Genomic DNA, 13,248 nt, shown 5'->3' with positions numbered 1-13,248 from the left:
GACTGTAGTCCCAGCTACTTGAGAGGCTGAGACAGGAGAATTGCTTGAACCCAGGAGGTGGAGGTTGCAATGAGCTGAGATCACACCACTGCACTCCAGCCTGGGCGACAGAGCGAGACTCTGTCTCAAAAAAACAAACAAACAAAAACCAGACCACTTCTCTCATGCATCTAGAACCTACATTCTCGGCGGGGGTGAAACAGCCTCCACGGGGTGAAAATTCTTGCTCTTCTATGTATAAAGCACTGACAGATGGTATGTCTATGATATTAATATTTCATGAGCGGGCAATTAGGGAAAAGGTGTCTAAAAAGCTCCTCAGGGGGTAATGATGAATAAAAGGTTGAGAAACTGCTCTAAGATAAACCCAAGGGTTTGGACACTAGGTCCAACAACCCAGTAGCCAGAGGCAGTGCCCACGGTCTACTTGGGAACCAGGAAACAGGCAGGTGGGAATTAGGGTCAGGGAGCAGTTTTGCAACAACGATGTCTGCGGGCAAAGGACGCTGCTCTTCCTTGCTGTGGTGGACACCTGCTATTTTTTAGTATGGAGGTAATGCCCCTGGTGGACCCTGCTTTCCGGTCAGAAGCCAAAGTGGGCTGACATTCTCCGTCCTTTCTGGTGGCTGTCATGCCCAGGCAAGAGCACCTCCCCAGGACTCTGAGTCTGGGCTGCAGCAGCAGGGGAAGGGGCACAGGGCCGCTATGCAGAGGAGGCAAGGCACAGAATGGACGCTTAGTACACAAACGGTTCGGGGAAGTCGTCCTCAGTTTGCAAACTGATCTGGAAGCCCGAAAGAACTCCTGTCCACTCTATAGGACACCCCTTGCTTCGGCGGTGTTGGAATGCCCTTGACAGTCTTTGCCATTCTGGTTTCTCCCTCTGTGTAAGATTGAGCGCCCATGGCCCCATCTGCTCTACCCGACCCTAAACAATTAAGTCACTAATTCATACCTTGTGTCAGTTACAGCTTCTCCTAAAAAACTGAAGTAAATACTTTTTTTTTTTTTTTTTTTAGAAATTTCATCTAAAATAATTGTAGTAGACTAGGTGTAGTGGCTCACACCTGTAACCCCAGCACTTTGGGAGGCCGAGAGGGAAGGACTACTTGAGCGTAGGAGTTTGGGACCAGCCCGGCTAACGGGATGAAACCCTGTCTCTACTACAAATACAAACATTAGCCAGAAATCCCAGTTATTCAGGAAGCCGAGCAAGAGGATCCCTTGAGCCCGGGAGGCAGAGGTCGCGGTGAGCCGAGACTATGCCACTGCACTCCAGCCCGGGTGACAGAGGGGGACCCTGTCCCAACAAACAAACAAATAAATAATAGTAGGGGTGCTGCACTTTGGAAATACTCCTTTATATGTTCTTCATGAAAAGTGATTTTCTTGTTTTTTGTTTTTTTATTTTTAAAAATCATTTATTTATTTATTTATTTATTTATCTTTAAAGACAGGGTTTCACCATGTTAGTCAGGCTGGTCTTGAACTCCTGACCTCAGGTGATCCACCCGCCTTGGCCTCCAAAGTGCTTGGATTACAGGCGTGAGCCACCGCGCCTGGCCAAAAGGTAACTTTCATTAGAAGCAAGACTGTCGGCTTCTCTAGAGCCAAGATCATGCTACTGCACATCGGCCTGAGTGACAGAGGAATACTCTGTCTAAAAAAGAAGAAAAAGGACCAGGCATGGTGGTTCACGTCTGTAATCGCAGCATTTTGGGAGGCTGGGGTGGGCGGATGACGAGATCAGGAGCTCGAGACGAGTCTGGCCAGCATGGTGAAACCCCGTCTCTACTAAAAATACAAAAATTAGCCAGGTGTGGCGGTGCTTGCCTGTAATCCCAGCTACTTGGGAAGTTGAGGCAGGAGAATTCCTTAAACCTGGCAGGTGGAGGTTGCAGTGAGCCACTGCACTCCAGCCTGGGCAACAGAGCGAGACTCTGTCTCAAAAAAAAAAAAAAAAAAAAAAAAATCCCCATTGTTTTCAGCTGGCCAGCAGGTGGTCCCTTGTTTGCAGCCGCCCTGGACACTGATACAGAGGACTCTATAGAGGACCCCACGTGAGGGAAATGTGCTGGGGAATGACCCTGGGTGCAAGCACCTTGCAGAAGACACTGAAGGGTAGTAATGGCCAGCATGGCTTGGCTGGGGGTATGTGGGGTTACAAAGGTCCCCGAAAGGACTGAGCTACAGCTGACCTGGGGCCGCCACCAGGGCTGATGTCCGAAGCCCAGGCCTGTCTGGACAGAGCACATGAAGCGCGTCACAACTCGAGCCTGAACGCCTGCTCTTCAGGGGACATACTGGCCAGTGCAGACTCTAAGAGCTATTGGAGGTCCTCAGGCTCACCTGCCCAGCCTCCCGTCCCAGAACACGCCCGGGCACCCTAGCTTTGGAGGTGAGCTGTGTCCCCCGCCGGGCCCCTGCCTGAGCCCTTCTCCCTTCCTGGCATCAACACAAAGTCATTAGCCCACGAATCCATCTAAATCATTTAAAAATGTTTTAAAACTGTGCACTGTTTCCAGCATAGAAAGAAGTACTGCAAATGATGTAGCAAACATCAACATACCCACTGTGCGAACTCAACCATCTTGACATTTTGGACTTCAGGTTTGTTTTTAAGGAAAGGACAGCAGATGGCACCTCTTGGTTCTCTTCAGTCCCTTTTCCCTCCCTCTCAGGCCAGGTATTTTAAAAATAATTTTAAAATGATTTTTTTTTTTTTGAGGCAGGGTCTTGCTCTGTTGCCCAGGCTGGAGTGCAGGGGCGTGATCATGGCTCATTGCAGCTTTGAGCTCCCAGGCCCAAGCAATCCTCCCACCTCAGCCTCTCAAGTAACTCAGACCGCAGGTGTGCGCCACCATGCCTGGCTTATTTTCAAATTTTTGTAGAGATGGAATTTCCCTCCGTTGCCCAGTCTGGTCTCGAACTCCTGGGCTGCCGTGATCTGTCTACCTTAGCCTCTGAAAGTGCTGGGATTGCAGCCCAGCCTAAAAATGATAGTTTAAAAATCATTTCCTACAAATGGAAGTGTGTATAAACAGTTTGTAGTATTTTCGCATGATACTTCATGCAGACATCACCTTTACATCAACAGTACTGTCAGCGCTAACTGGAACTTCACAGAAACTGCATCATTCTGCGCAAGGCAGTGCTGAGTCTGCGGTTTTTCTTTCTTTCTTTTTTTTTTTTGAGACGGAGTTTCACTCTTTGTTACCCAGGCTGGAGTGCAATGGCTCACCGCAACCTCCGCCTCCTGGGTTCAGGCAATTCTCCTGCCTCAGCCTCCTGACTAGCTGGGATTACAGGCACGCGCCACCATGCCCAGCTAATGTTTTGTATTTTTTTTTTTTTTTTTTTTGAGATGGAGTTTCGCCCTTGTTACCCAGGCTGGAGTGCAATGGCGCGATCTCGGCTCACCGCAACCTCCGCCTCCTGGGCTCAGGCAATTCTCCTGCCTCAGCCTCCTGAGTAGCTGGGATTACAGGCACGCGCCACCATGCCCAGCTAATTTTTTGCACTTTTAGTAGAGACGGGGTTTCACCATGTTGACCAGGATGGTCTCGATCTCTCGACCTCGTGATCCACCCGCCTCGGCCTCCCAAAGTGCTGGGATTACAGGCTTGAGCCACCGCGCCCGGCCTGTTTTGTATTTTTAGTAGAGACGGGGTTTCACCATGTTGACCAGGATGGTCTCGATCTCTCGGCCTCGTGTTCCACCCGCCTCGGCCTCCCAAAGTGCTGGGATTACAGGCTTGAGCCACCGTGCCCGGCCTGGTTTTTCATACTGATACATGCAACTCCTTGAACCTGCTCACTGGATCCAATGACATGAATAACCACAGTGGACTTCTCACGCTCCTGTGGGAGGACATTCGGTTGTGCTGTATTTTTCTCCACTGCTCACAGAGCTGCAGCCACCGCCTTCGTGAATTTCTAGGGCACAGGTGGGGTCGTTTCCTCACAGCCCCATGAATTCCTGTCACTTCATTCTTTTCATTTGGAATGAGAGGCTGGACCACTGGAGAAGGCACCTCTTGGAGGGGTCTGTATGCTAAAAATACTTGAAAGCCAGAGCACATCAACATCTGTCATCTAAAAAATGGAAAATAAGCCCGCCGTGGTGGCTCACACCTGTAATCCCAGCACTCTGGGGGGCTGACACAGGTGGATTACCCAAGATCAGGAGTTTGAGACCAGCCTGACCAACAAACATGAAGAAGCCCTGTCTCTACCGAAAATACAAAAATTAGCCAGGTGTGGTGGCAGGTGCCTGTAATCCCAGCTACTTGAGAAGCTGAGGCAGGAGAATTTCTTGAACCCAGGAGGCAGAGGTTGCAGTAAGCTGAGATCGTGTCATTGCACTCCAGCCTGGGTGACAGAGCAAGACTCCGTCTCAAAAATAAAAAAAAAAAAATTAAAAAAATTTTTTAATTTAAAAAACAATAAAAAATAGAAAGTGATGGTTGGGAGAGTCCTGGGTGCAGTAGCTGCGCCACAAGCCATCCAAGGAGCCAGGTCCCTGAGAGTACTCACCGCGGGGCTCAGACTCGCTTTCAGGGAGCTCTGTGCAGCGGGGTGGGGTCTGCTGTGCCTGTGGCGTCTCCAAGGCCCAGCGCGGTGCCGGCTGCAGCTGCCTCGTTTCTCTTCCCGTTTCTCTGCGTGCTGCTGGGTGGGAGGGAGCTGGGCAGAAGGAAGAGCCTGAAGCCAAAGCAGTGCCAGGTGAATTGACGGTGATTTCAAGCTACGTGACCTGCTCCAAAACTCAAAGTTCACCCACAACACCTGCAAGCGGCTGGGAAGAGAAGTCAAACTCAGATCCGGGAAAGAACTCGACGACCTTTGATCCCTGTGGTTTTCCCAGTAACTACAGATGCTTTCTTAGCACTAGAAGCAGACGTCTGGAATGGACCTGGGCTTTGAACCCTAGACTACCAAGGAGAGCTGACAGGCGTAGTGGTTATCCAAAGCGTCCAGGGGCGCTCAGGGGCTCCCCACAGAGCCAGGCCACTCACAGCCTTCTGCCAAGTCTCCTTGCCCGGAAGGCAGAACCGCAGTGGCCAGGAGGGCAGCGCTGCCTCCTCCCTCTCATCTCAGCCTGTTTCTCACTGGGAACAAGCAGGTGATTGAGGCTTGTGAGTCAGGGTGTCACTGACTGTGGCCCCCGCAAAAGAATGCTGACGTCTTGATCCCCAGTACCTGTGAATAGGGCCTCATCTGGGAATAGGTCTCTGCCAATGTGATCAAGTTGAAGTCATTTGGGTGGACCCTAATCCAGGGAAGGGCGCCCTTGTACCAAGAGAAGGGCGGGGTGCGGTGGCCTGCACCTATAATTCCAGCACTTTGAAAGGTGGAGGCGGGCAGACTGCCTGAGCTCAGGAGTTTGAGACCAGCCTGGGCAACACGGTGACACTTTGTCTCTGCTAAAAAGTTTTTTGTTTGTTTGTTTGTCTTGAGATGGAGTCTTGCTCTTATTGCCCAGGCTGGAGTGCAATGGTGGGATCTCCGCTCACTGTAACCTCTGCCTCCCAGGTTCGAGCGAGTCTCCTGCCTCAGCCCCCGGAGTCTTTGGGATCACAGGTGCGCACCACCATGCTGCCCGGCTGACTTTTGTATTTTTAGCAGAGACACGGTTTCACCATGTTGGCCAGGCTGTGTTGTTTTTGTTTTGATTAGTCAGGTGTGGCGGGTACACCGGTAGTCGCAGCTACTCAGGAGGCTGAGGTGGGACGATGGCTTGAACGTGGGAGCCAGAGGTTGCAGAGCTGAGACAGGGCACTCCAGCCTGGACGACGGAGCAAGACCCTGTCTCAAAAAAAAAAAAAAAAAAAAAAAAAGCAGCAGCAGGAGAAGGGCCCCAGACACTCCATGATCACCCTGTGCTGGTGGAGGGAGAGACGGCATGACAGGGGTGAGCAGCGACACTAGAAACTCGGCAAAGGCATGAAGCAGGCCCTCCCTGAGCCTTCACAGAGGCTGTGGCCCTGCACACCCCGGAGTGTGGACTCCTGGCCTCCAGAACCGTGAGCAAGTACATTTCTGCTGGTTCAGGCCACCCAGCGTGTGGTCATTTATGATGGCAGCCAGAGGAAAGTGTGCAGAGCAAGGGGATGTGGAAATTGCCCACCCATCTCCTGAATATCTGGGACTACAGGTGCATGCCACCACGCCAGGCTCATTACTATTATTATTATTATTATTATTATTATTTTGGTAGAGATAGGGTCTCGCTATATTGCCTGGGTTGGTGTCAAACTCCTAGGTTCAAGCGATCCTCCCACCTCAGCCCCGAAAAGTGCTAGGATTACAGGTGTGAACCACTGTGCTGGCCGTGAGTTATACCTCAGCCAAGTAGTTAAAAAAAAATAAAAAAATAAAAAATCCAGGCTTGGTGCAGTGACTCACACCTGTAACTTGGAAGACCGAGGTAGGAGGATCCCGTCTCTAAAAAAAAAAAAAGATCGCGGCCGGGCGCGGTGGCTCAAGCCTGTAATCCCAGCACTTTGGGAGGCCGAGGCGGGTGGCTCACGAGGCCAAGAGATCGAGACCATCCTGGTCAACATGGTGAAACCCCGTCTCTACTAAAGATACAAAACATTAGCTGGGCGTGGTGGCGCGTGCCTGTAATCCCAGATGCTCAGGAGGCTGAGGCAGGAGAATTGCCTGAACCCGGGAGGCGGAGGTTGCGGTGAGCCGAGATCGCGCCATTGCATTCCAGCCTGGGTAACAAGAGGGAAACTCCGTCTCATAAAAAAAAAAAAAAAAAAAAAAAAAAATGATCTCAGGGCTGCTGGTGACCGCACCCTGCTTCCTGCTTCCCTCTGTGGTCCCACTCCCTACCAGGAAGCAGGAGGGTGGGCTGAGGTGGTCCCTGCAGTGACCAGTTCTGCCCCTGCCACCCCAGGGCCAGGGCTGGCAGGCCACAGTGCATGGGACACTGGCATCCTCTTTCCTTTCTCCTCACTTTCAACCTAGGCTGGGCCCCCCTCCCAGCTCCCCCGGGCGCCCCCACCACAAGTGTGTTCCTCTCCTGCCAGCTGCTGTTCTCTGCCAGGTGGCGTCGAGCAGGAATTGTGCTCCAGGCATTCCCAGGCCAGCCTCCCCCTTTCCACCCCCCTGGCTTCCTCATTCCAGAATTTCTGTTCACCTCAGCTGACCCTGTGACCCTCTAGGAATGTCTCTGGCTCCTGCAGAGGCATCTGGGGTTCCCCTCACCCCTTCTTAGATATAACAACCACGTGGGCGCAGCTGCCCCATCACATCAAGCCCAAAGTCTGTGGGTCAAACCAACCCAGGATCACTGCAGCCTCCTGTGCCTCCTCCCTCCACAGCTCCTGGCGAAATGAACCACATGTTGCTTTTTTAAAAGTTAAAAAAAAAAAAAAAAAAAAGTGAATAAAACAGCAATCACATGAGGAAAGAAAAACAACTTTTCTGCCACAAAGTGAAAAATGGCAGGCCGGGCACAGTGCCTCACTCCTATAATTCCCAGCACTTTGGGAGACTGAGGCAGGCAGACTGCTTGAGTCCAGGAGTTCGAGACCAGCCTGGGCAACATGGCAAAACACTGTCTCTACAAGAAATACAAAAATTAGCCGGGCATAGTGGCGTGAGCCTGGGTCCCAAGCTACTTGGGAGGCTGAGGTGGGAGGATCACTTGAGCCCAAGAGGCAGAGGTTGCAGTGAAATGAAATTGCATCATTGCACTCCAGCCTGCTGGGTGACAGAGTGAGACCCTCTCTCAAAAAAATAAAAATAAAAATAAAAAGAGGTAAAAAGGGAACAATGGCAGACAAGACCTAAAACCAAAGGAGTGGTGCCAAGGGCCACTGAAGGCACAGGTGCCAGCACAACCCTTAGGGACAGACCGCAGGAAGAGGGGGCCTGACCATCCCTCTACTGTTTGGGCAGCTGAAGAGAAACAAGCCTACGGAAGTCAGGGAAAATGCCCCAAAGCGCCCTCCAACTTCACTGGGACTCCTCAGCAGGGGTGGGGAGGGGCTGGGCTGAGCCGGGACAGAGCCCAGGCCCAGCTGTCCTGCTCACTGCAGGCTGACCACTGGATTTCTTTAGTCACACATCTGGGATGAAACTACAGTGGGAACAGAGACTTCCAGACAAATAAGAAGATTCTTCACCCTAAGAAATAATGCAAGCAGTAGAAATTGGGGCAGGGGGAAGGGGGAGGGAAGGTATCACTTTATCCTGCATGACCCTGTGCTATCTAAAATAAAAGTAGGCCAGGTGAGATGGCTCATGCCTGTAATCCCAGCACTTTGGGAGGCCGAGGCAAGTGAATCACCTGAGGTCAGGAGTTTGAGACCAGCCTGGCCAACATGGCAAAACCCTGTCTTTATTAAAAATACAAAATTAGCCAGACGTGGTGGTGCATGCCTGTAATCCCAACTACTTGGGAGGCTGAGGTAGGAGAATCACTTGAACCCAGGAGGCAGAGGTTGCAGTGACTGGAGATCACGCCACTGCACTCCAGCCAGGGAGACAGAGTGAGACTCCATCTCAAATAAATACATAAGTATATGAATAAATAAAATGCTGATTTTATTTTTATTTTCTGTTTTGTGGAGAACAGCATCTCCCTATGTTGGCCAGGCTGGTTTCAAACTCCTGGACTCAAGCGCTCCTCTCACCTCTGTCCACCTGAGTGCAGTAACTACAGGTGTGAGTGGTCAAATCCAGCACACGTTGATTTTATATAACATCACTAATTTATCAAGGATTTTGTAATCTCTTACCTGAATCTCGGGGGTTTTTAGGAACGAATACTCTTGTCATTGTGAGACTGTTCTACTACATTCAGCATTCCTTTACTAACAATTAAAAAAATATTTTTTGTCAAATCTTGATGCACTGCCTATAGTTAGCCCAGCTCCTCAAGGAGTAGTAGGTAAAAAATAAAAATAACAACAACAAAAAAAACTTTTGACAGCAACATCTGAGCTGAACTAAACTATAAGTCAAATTAAAAGTTTGCATTTAAAGCATGTAAACTATGATCTCATTTTTTTTTTTTTTTTTTTTTGAGACGGAGTTTCACTCTTGTTACCCAGGCTGGAGTGCAACGGCATGATCTCGGCTCACCGCAACCTCCACCTCCTGGGTTCAGGCAATTCTCCTGCCTCAGCCTCCTGAGCATCTGGGATTACAGGCACGCGCCACCATGCCCAGCTAATTTTTTAATTTTTAGTAGAGACAGGGTTTCACCATGTTGACCAGGATGGTCTCGATCTCTCCACCTCATGATCCACCTGCCTCAGCCTCCCAAAGTGCTGGGATTACAGGCGTGAGCCACCACGCCCGGCCGATCCCATTTTTATAGAACAATGTTAGTATATCTTTGGGAGTCCCTCAATCCATGTGCCCACCCATCCATTCATTCAATCCACCCATCGGTCTGTCTTGTCACTACACACGTGTGTGTGTGTGTGTGTGTGTGTGTGTGTGTGTGTCTGCCTGCACATGAGAGAGAGAAAAGGGGCGGGGGAGAGAGGGAGAAGCAGAGAGCAGGGGGATTCTGGAACACTCCGCACCAGTGCTGACGCTTGTTATTCATGGTGGTAGATTGTTAAGAAATCTGTCTAGCCTGGGCACAGTGGCTCACGCCTGCAATCCCAGCACTTTCAGAGGCCAAGGCAGGCAGATCACTGGAGATCAGAGTTCGAGACCAGCCTGAACAAAATGGTGAAACCCCATTACTACTAAAAATACAAAAATGAGCCAGTTACGGTGGCACTCCCCTGCAGATTCAGCTACTCAGGAGGCTGAGGCAGGAGAATGGTTTGAACCTAGGAAGTGGAGGTTGCGGTGAGCCGAGATTGCTCCACTGCACTCCAGTCTAGGAGACACAGTAAGACTCCATCTCAAAAAAAAAAAAAAAGAAATCTATTTAGAATAAGCAAGTATGGGTTCAATAAAAACCATAAAGTCATTATTTTAGAAAACAATAAAATTGTCAGGCGCGGTGGCTCACGCCTGTAATCCCAGCACTTTGGGAGGCTGATGTGGGCGGATCACGAGGTCAGGAGATTAAGACCAGCCTGGCCAACATGGTGAAACCCCATCTCTACTAAAAAACTGCAAAAATTGGCCAGGTGTGATGGTGCATGCTTGTAATCCCAGCTACTCGGAAGGCTGAGGCAGGAGAATTGCTTGAACCCAGGAGGCGGAGGTTGTGGGGAGCCGAGATCGCATCACTGCACTCCAGCTTAGGTGACAGAGTGAGACTCCATTTCCAGAAAAAGAAAAAGAAAGAAAAGAAAACAATGAAATTAATCCAACTGATCAAACATAGAAGGAAATGGGCCTCATCTTAAAAGTGTTAGTCAAAGAATGCTGGGGTCCCAGACTGTCGGGGACAGTCCTGTGCGCCTCTTGTCCTAATCAATGGTGCTGCCTTTCTCTATCAGTACGGACTTGTTTAGGGGCCCACCATCGCAGGGAGGGAGGCGAAGGCATGCTGAGTCGAGCTCCCCCAGCTGCAGTGGGGACACCGGCAGAAAAGTCTCCTCTCCTGCTCCCCTCAGCCCGATGAACGTAGCACAAGGAGAGGGTGGGAGCCCAGGGGATGACAGGCACTGGCTGAAGCGGGGAAAATGGAAGACTTGGCTGGTCCAGGCTGCATCAGTCAGGAAGGTAACTGTTTCTCATCCTCAGGGCAGGACTTCTCAGCTTTCCACTTAGTGAAGGAGAGTGGAGCATCTTCCTAAAACCTCTGTATTTGCCCCCAAAACTCTCATGAAACATCTGCTTCAATAGGCATTGATCCTGAGCCTAGAGGTTCCAAAGCAGATGGAAAATACAGGTGTCCCTAAATGGTGGCATCCAAGGCCTTTCTTTGTGGTCAGTGGCCCTGTGATGAAGTGGGTGCCAAAGAGCCAATTACCCCAAAACTAGGGCTCATGGAAGTATAATGTTTGTTCTAACAAATGGCACCCTGGCACGCTCTCCGGTATTTTAGTATATCGAGTTGCCAAGAGGCCACATCTCCAGCTTGCAGCTGAAACTCTGGGAGTTCCAGATGGCCAGGTCTCTGAGGATATCCTGAGGACCAGGACTGGTGGCTGGCCCAGGACTACAGGTGCCTCGGCTGCCTTCCCAGGGTTGGGTCCAGGTGGCAACAGCTACCTCTGAGAGGGTCCTCTAGTGGGACTTCCCCTGCACCCTGGACGTGCCCGAGCCTCCCAGGACTCCTTTGGAAGGTCTGAGGTGCTGCGTCCTCCCATCAGAGTGAACTCAGAAAGCCAGGGCAGCTCAAGCCAAGGCTGCTTCACCAGCCCGAGGACAGAGGCTCTGCAGGACTCTCCAGACCCTGGCCACCTGACCCAGCCAGCTGTCCCTCAGGCTCCGGAGCCCCCCAGAGCCTCACTGGGCTTTGAGCATCAGTGGGTGGAGCTAAGTAGAAGTCACTAGTCCCTTCTGCAGTTGCAGTGAAGCAACTTACAGTAGACCCGAATGGCAGTTAGCAACTGTAGGAGTTTCTTTATAACTTGTCCCATTGTAAATAGGGATTAGTCCTAACAGGGGAAAGAAAACCCCTTTGGGCTGGGCACGGTGGCTCAAGCCTGTAATCCGGCACTTTGGGAGTCCAAGGCAGGAGGATTGCTTGAGCTGAAGAGTTGGAGGCTGCAATGAGCTATGATTGTGCCACTGCCCTCCAGCCTGGGTGACAGAGCAAGACCCTGTCTCAAAAAAAAAAAAAAAAGAAAAGAAAAAAAAAAAAGAAAAGAAAAGAAAAAGAAAGAAAGAAAAGACGCCAGGCGCTGTGGCTCATGCCTTTCAGGTGAGATGGCTCATGCCTATAATCCCTGCACTTTGGGATACCAAGTTGGGCAGATCACCAGGAGTTTGAGACCAGCCTGGCCAACAAGGCAAAACCCTGGCTTTACTAAAAATTTAAAAAGTCAGGATGCACCTGTAGTCCCAGCTACTCGGGAGACTGAGGTAGGAGAATCACTTGAACCTGGGAGGCAGAGGTTGCAGTGAGCCGAGATTGCGCCACTGCACTCCAGCCTGGGTGACAGAGCGAGACTTCTTCTGAAGGGGAAGGGAAAGGGGAACGGGAGCCTAGATATCTCTAATTCTAAATTCCATATCTAACTGTACAGCAATTCTAGAAGAGTCTAATAAGATCATACAATCTCCAGCATCTAAGATACGGGTTCTCTTTATTTGACCTCTCCCAGGTCAACGACCTCCTCCTAACTCAAGGGTCAGTCTCTTCCCTTGCCAGGGATGTATGGAAGTATGGAAGAAGGCACATGTACACACACACACACACACACACACACACACACACACACACGTACACACCCCATGGGGGGGCGGATGGTCACAAGAGCAGGAGGAGGGGACACAGCTCACCCCAGCCCCCCAATGCCATGACAGACTGGCTGTGCCCCTGCTACCAACAGCAGGCAGCTGGTCTTGCCCACTTTGTTCTGAACTTAGACACCTTCTTCCCTGTCCTCGATCCTGCGGCAAGAGTGAGGAGATCAGAGTACAGAACAGAGGATCCCTTTCATCCAGCACGACCGGCGCGGTTTTAAGGCAGGACTCAGCAGTCAGAGAATGTTCCAGTGATTGACCCAGCAACACAGACAAGCCGTTTTCTGCTTTCTAGTCCACACACCAAGCAGCACCTCCACTCCTGAAGAGAAAGAAGCCCCCCCCCGCCACTCCCAGGCCCCAGCAAACCTGTGTCGCCGGAGCCCCGGTAGGCTGACCTGCTCTCTGCTGGATGGAGTGCGTGTGCTTGCCTTCCCGTCCCAGGGAAGTGATGACTGAATGTGGCCCAGTATCTGGCTGAACTGAATGGCAGCGGACGAGCGGGTTTGACAGGCACATCCCACAGAAGCAGTGCCTTATATGGGGCTCCTGTGAGCCGCCGAAGCACCAGTACATTCCAGCAGCTGGGCATTGATGTAAGAACCACAGGGACGGCCGAGAACAGTCCATGCATCTGGTCGACCCACAGAAGGCAGTGACTGAGGGGAGGGCTTCAGGGTCGGGGGCGGGGGACTCCCCTCTCCTTTGTGAACGGTCACCAGTTCTTCATCATTTCTACCCTTGGGAAAATCCTAGGAAGATTAGGATGAATTCTAAGGCCCTTCTTGGTTCTCATGATCAATTATGGGAAGTATCTAAATAATCCCAAGGATCCATCTCCAGTCAACATTTCGTAACTATCGTTTAGATTTAGATGACAGTCTTGGTCCTCCACATTGAGACGTG

At 50.9% G+C, this 13,248-nt stretch overlaps 1 protein-coding gene across 5 annotated transcripts in view; it reads right to left on the bottom strand.

Annotated features, from left to right (window-relative positions):
- CARD14 (caspase recruitment domain family member 14) overlaps nt 1-12,811 on the bottom strand; it is a 41,802-nt gene extending 28,991 nt beyond the window's left edge. For 4 of the 5 annotated variants that reach the window (XM_074389034.1, XM_039476188.2, XM_074389036.1 and 1 more), the window contains exons 1-2: nt 12,712-12,811; nt 4,537-4,795 (exon numbers count right to left, since the gene is read on the bottom strand). The gene's annotated coding sequence lies outside the window, so the exon portion shown is untranslated. The remainder of the gene's footprint in view (nt 1-4,536; nt 4,796-12,711) is intronic. The other variant, XM_074389035.1, reaches the window with a different exon arrangement.
- Between the last annotated feature and the right edge of the window lie 437 nt (nt 12,812-13,248).

This window comes from Saimiri boliviensis, chromosome 17, assembly GCF_048565385.1.
Source record: "Saimiri boliviensis isolate mSaiBol1 chromosome 17, mSaiBol1.pri, whole genome shotgun sequence".
NCBI lineage: Eukaryota > Metazoa > Chordata > Mammalia > Primates > Cebidae > Saimiri > Saimiri boliviensis.
Note: the sequence above shows the minus strand (reverse complement) of the source record. Positions and strands in the feature narration are given on the sequence as shown.